Raw genomic sequence first — 6,426 nt, forward strand, 5'->3', positions numbered from 1 at the left:
TTCAAATATGTGCCTTTACATTTTCAATGCAATATGGAGTTTTTTTCGACTTTAAAATTCCTGTGAGCCTCTGTTCCCTACTCCTGTATGTACTGCTAAATAAAAAAGTGTGGTTAGTAAATGCATTTCCCATTTATCCTCATTTGCTTAGCACTTTATTGCAGTGCATTTTAAAGTTATAAAACAATGGTCAGTTATTCTGATTGTAGGTGTTGACATTTGTTGTTATTAAAACTCAAGAACTCCACAAACAAGCAGCACACACCAGGGACAACAAGAGAACACAGAAGCTGAAAAAAACATAATGTGGTTTTTCTGATTCTGACCAAATTAAACAATGCTTTTTCTTTTCCTGAGAAATTTTAGAAATTAAAAGGTAATTGCTCAGAATTTTTTTATGATAAGTGAGAAATGCATTAAAATGACTCTATATGTTTGTTTATACCTATATATACACACATATACATACATACACAAACACAGAGACTCCCAAATATATATTCACATGGTGCTAACAACCTAGACTAAATAAAAAGCGAGGAAATACAAAATTCAAGCTGTTTGCTTTGCCTTATCTATTTCCATTATGCATGGTAAATATTGCAGATCATATGGTCTATAAAATCTCATGCTGTTTGGAGACTCCTTCAGAGCTTTGCCACAACAGGGGACTGTGAGGAGAGATGCAGTAGCAGCCCTGAGTTTTCTAGACTTTTTTTATTTAGTTGGACTTTTCATGATATCTGAATTTATTTTTGCATGTGAAATTCCTTTATTTCCTGTGGTTTTCAATTTACAAAAAACCCAAACAACAAAGAACAAACCCAAAATATGTTGAGGAGGGCAGCATATGGGAGTTTTGATTTTTTTTTTTTCTTTTTCTTTTAGGATGTCTGAGTTTTTGAAGGAAATAGAAAGCACCAGTGAATAGCAGTGGATGATTAGATAAAGAGGTTTGATATTGCTCTTGCTGGGAACTGTTGCCTGCTCAGAGTCTGAGCCCCAGTGGGCACAGGCAAGTTCTCTCAAGTTCCAGGACAGCTGGAGCTTTTTATTATGAGAGCATTTAAGTTTTAACTGACCATCCAAAACTCATAAGAGAACTCTTATAAAGGGACAAAATAACCTGTTCAAAAAGCTCAGGTATGCAAAACTATTCCTTGAAATTGTTTTTGTGTGTGTTAAATAGGTGGATACATAAGGTAGGAGCTTAAAAGAACTTGGTCATTTGACAAATGGTTTTTTGAAATTCCCAAATCAACACAACCAGTCTCTTCTCTGCCTAAGATACAGTCATTGTCTCTATGCCTAGAAAAATGTTGGTGCTGTCATAGGGGCTCTATGCACTTAGTATGGTTTTCAAATGATTTAAGGGTCAAGTTTTGATTTAAAAAGAAGTTATTGTAAGTAGTGATGAGTAAAGGCTAGAAGGAGAACTGTTAAAAAAGGTGAGCTCATTTGTTGTGTTACATGTGTTGGCATTAAGATTATTTTTTAAAGTTCATGTGATAATGATATATAAGATTTTTAGGCAGAGTTAGTAAGATTATTATGCAAAAGAAGGAATTTCCATTGGTTGTTTAATTACCTTATGCTATTATTTTAATTTCATTACCTTAAATTCAGATAAGATTAAAATTAGCACTGAGCATTACAGCAAGATAGCATAATGTGATATATGTTTTTGAGGTGATATGTCAATGGGATAAGTGCATCTGCATCCACAGCAGAGATCAGAACTCTTTGGGCAACCAGATGAACTGTTCTGGCTGCTGCTTGGGCTTAAATAAGAAATTCTGTCCTCAGCTGGTTATTACTGTCTGCTCCCAGAAGCTGGGAGTCCTGGTGATTTTAGTGTGTGTTTGATCACTCCCTGACTGAGGATCCAGTTTGCAATGCCACCACTGAGTAAATTTACACTTTTACCTGAGTTCATTGGCTCAGTCAGGCCAGCACCTATTGAGATACAAAATTCAACCCGCAGAGCTGAGATTCCATCTCTGCAGCAATCAAGAGGGTTCAGATAATAATTGCATTATATTTTAAATGATTGCTAAATAAACCTGAGGTTTTGGCTTTGGATTTAGAGTTCTTGTGCATCTGTTATAAAGCTGAATTTCATATAAAGCTGCCTTGTTTGCAGCTATGTTCATCTTCAGGTGAACACATGCCAGTCATTGACAGCCCATCATGTAAAAATTTCCCCTCCTCATGGTAGTTGTTCATTTAAGAGTCATTTTTCCATAAAATATAAATTAGCATTTAACATGCTAATATGCTATGTTCAACAAAAGAGGGGAAAAAACCCCAATAAAACTATTCCTACATAATAAAAAAAAAAAGAAAAGAGATCATTGTCTTATGGAACGTGAGAAGAGCTCTCAATATATGTGAATAAGGCTGGCAATCTCGAGAGAGGGGTTTTTAATTAAAAGAATTCTATTTTATTTTAATGAATCAATACTAAAGGTTCCTCCTATTACAGTTCTTTAATGTTATGGATTACTGGAAAAGGAGACATCTATTTTCTATGGCTGAATTTAGCTTATCATTACTACACATGTGTTAAAAATTCCTGTGGTTCTCCCTCAATCTCTAAGGCTTCTTTCTATTAGTTACAAAAACACACGAACTCCTATACATAAATTAGGAAATAGTTTGATTTTCTCTGTCTTATGAGAACATTCTCTCCTTTTACCAGTAAAAATATCTGCATATTCAATTTTCTTCTGAACTTTCCAGCGCTGCACAACGAAACCCAACAAAGGGATTTTTCAGTGTTGGTTTCACTGACTTCAAAAGCATTATGTCAAAGTATGCACTGAGTCCTTTACAAACAGCTAAGCAGAGAAAACCTTTATTTCAGGGCTGCTTTGAGGCTGAAAGTAATGAGTTCTGTTCCTACAGCACCAGTCACTGCTGCTGATGAGATGGTGATAATGGCACTGACTGAACACTCAGTGGAGGAGCATTGCCATAGAGCCTGAGTGGGAATAAATTTTGCTAGAATGTGAAATGTTTCAAAGCTGTTTATGCTAAATACTGTGTATTCTGTTCACATTCCCTTTGCAACAAATTTCATGGGGGGTGAGAAAGGGCTGGGAAGCATTATAATTAATTTTTAATATTTTTTTCTCTGGCTAAAGAGCTGAAGTAGACTTGTGGTAATTTTAGCATTTCAGATATTGTGAGAGCAGCCCTGCTGAGAAGGACTTGGGGATATTGATAGAGGAGAGACTGGCCATGAGCTGGCCATGTGCCCTTTCAGCCCAAAAACCACCCCTGTCCTGGCCTGTGTCAAAAAGAGAGTGGGCAGAAAGTTAAGGAGGGAATTCTGCCCCTCTTTTACAAGAGCAAGTAGTGACAGGACGAGGGTGAGGGGTTTTAAACAGAAAAAAAAGTGGGTTTATATTAGATATTAGGAAGAAATTCTTTACTGTGAGGGTGGTGAGGCCCTGGCACAGGTTGCCCAGAGAAGCTGTGGCTGCCCCATCCCTGGAAGTGTCCAAGGCCAGGTTGGATGGGATAGTGGAAGGTGTCCCTGCCCGTGGAAGGTGTCCCTGCCCATGGCAGGGAGGTGGAATGGGATAATCTTTAAGACCCCTTCCAAACAAGGCCATTCTATGGTTCATTCTTTGATTCTGTAGTCCAGCAAAGGTTAAAAATAAAGGGTATTTTCCAGCATGCAAACCACTAGTTCTAGTTCACAGTTCAGATCAGCAGCTTTCATGCAAATCTTGGAAAAGCTGTGTTTGGAAACAGCATCAGCTGCTTTCAAAGCAAAGTTAAAAGTCTAGTTCAGAAGAACAGCACTGAATGTTCACATGTAAAGTGTGAAAAGAAGGGTCTCTCTTTGCAAGAGTTTCCTGCATTTCATCCAACATAGGGATCATCAAGTCTTTTTCTCTGTGATAATAATGGAATCTATAATGCTATGAGATTAGAGATAAACTGTCCTGAAGACTAAAAGTCAGTGATGCTGATCATGGATGCATCCTGTTAAATATAAAATTGCAACAGATGTAGCTTAAAAGGAAAGTGTGACAACGTGCTTACTGATGGTTTTGCATTAGCACAATGAAGCAGAAGGCTGGAGGCTCAGCTGGAGTCCCAGTTCAGGTTCTGGATGACTGGGGGAGAGGACAAACTGTTCACTATCACTGTTATTTTGTTGCCTATGTTCCAGTTTCTGTTAATGCCACTTATGATGAGAATGCAGCATCTGCTCAGCCTTTATTACATTAATAAAGGACTGCTCTTGCTTTGATGGTGCCTCCAGAAATAATCATCTTACCTTCACTTGGAAAGCAACATCAATCACATCACTCCAAGTTGTCTTACAATGTACCAGATGTAAAAGCAGTCTCCTCGTGTAAGAGCAGAAGAGCAGGACTTGGTTTTCTGAGTTCTGGTGCCATTTTAGAACAGCATCCTATAAAATGAAAGAGAACCTCCTTGCAAAAGATGTACTGAAAGGGAAAAGGGGAAAAAGGATGATGGTGGGTGTCATTGTTAGCATTTGCTAAAAATTTGGGGTCAGGCAATCACAGCTATGTGCTCCAGCACAGCTCATAAGGAGAAAACATTCTGAGTGATGCTTTGCTCTTGAACAGCATTTGTCTTCAGTGGGGAGCAGGAACAGCAACCCTTATCTTGGATAAGGGTATACAGATGATGACTTAGAAACATTATCCTGCTAAGGTTACCTTTGAACAAGTACAAATCAAACTCGAAGTTACTTCTAATCTCCTCACTTGGAGAAACAGAATCTACTTCAAGGGAAGCAAATAGGTAGATTTTTGAAAGCACAATTTTTTAAAAAAGTCTAAACCTAGTGATCTGTGAGTGGAAGTGAGGTCAATAAAGCATTTTCTATGAACAACTTTCATGGAGGTTGTTAAAAATTTTACCCATCTGTCTTGTGTCCAGACAGTATAGAACAGCACACAGCTTACACAACCGTGACTAATTGCAGTTTATTTGAAGAACAGACTTGATTGTTTTTTTCCTCCCTCATTATTAATATGTTCTACCTGTTCCTAGAATAGAGAGGAGAGTGCTGCTCATGTATCCTGGCTGTTACAGTGCTGATGACAGATGCTTTCAGAGAGAAGCTATTTTTTGTATTAATATGTAGACTGTGCTGGGGTGAACAAACTTTGACAGCGGTTTCATTCCACCTGGAGTCCCCCCTTTAGACTGTCACATCATTCAAAGGCACTGGTATTTGTTCCTACTTGGCTGCACAGTGCTGCAGGCACACGGAGCTGGAGCTGCTGTGCCCAGCAAGTGTTGATTTGGTGTCGCTCGTTCCCTCAGAAATGCAATTCATATCCCTTGTTCATGTACATCTCGGATGCTCCATGATGGGAATTGCCTCCTCTACATCAAAAACTGTCTCTTTTTGCTATTTTGGCTGCTGGTTTGATTACATGTCATACCTGCTTCCAAACCTGGCTCCAGCCTGGGGTGTCGGGAGGTTGTTGCAGGAGAAGGGAACAGACGGTGGGATCGATCTTGGTGACTCCTGATGCACATGATGACCTTCCTCCTGCCTAAGTGGCGCATCCGAGGTGATTAAATAATCAGTGCTATTACCCTGGAGGAATATCAATCCCTGAAGCAGCCACTCAGAACACTGTTCTGGTCTCTGAAGCAGGAGAGGCAGCGGTGCCTGTTCCACGCACAAGATGAAACACAAACGAATTCCTGGTCCCTGTGTGGGCTGATGTCTTTCAACTCTTTCTCTTGTTTGTCTCGATTACTGCTTAATCATAAAATGCTTATTTTCCTTTTGGTATTAAATGAAACTGGCACAGCACTATCACTTAGAATGGAATGTTTTGTGTCCCCTAGTTTAGGAGTGAAAAAAAGGATTGACAGTTTCCTTAACAAAGATGGGTTTGTTGGTATGTTCAGCATCACCCTTTAAAATTTACCCAGAGCATGTTTTAAAGTTTTAAACTACTTTTAAAAATTCATCAGGCAGAGCTTCAAATCCAAAACATAACTAGACTTTGAACATACATGAATCAAACAACTTTTATTAGCGCCATATTGGGCAGTACGAGCAAATATGTTTTATATGTTGCTATATGTATATCAGTATTTGTGACATCTTCTATAATATTATTGATTACAAACCACAGACAATGTTAGACTGACTTCACTGGCGTTTGTTACCCTGATGCAGAAAATGCAGCTTACTTGTACAATCAGATAACATGGAAATCATAGTTATGTCTTCTCAAAATACGGAATCCAGGCAGAGTTTAATTTAAGAAGAAAAATTAACCCTTTTTATCTGTGTTTCCTAATTTGTCAGAGCTTTAAGTCTCATGCTGCCACTATGAAAATCTGTTTTTAATAGGTAGGGAAATATTTTCTAGGAAATAAACTAGCTTGGGGGGAAAAGGGGGGTTAAGA

The sequence above is a fragment of the Pseudopipra pipra genome, chromosome 13, assembly GCF_036250125.1.
Source record: "Pseudopipra pipra isolate bDixPip1 chromosome 13, bDixPip1.hap1, whole genome shotgun sequence".
Lineage (NCBI taxonomy): Eukaryota > Metazoa > Chordata > Aves > Passeriformes > Pipridae > Pseudopipra > Pseudopipra pipra.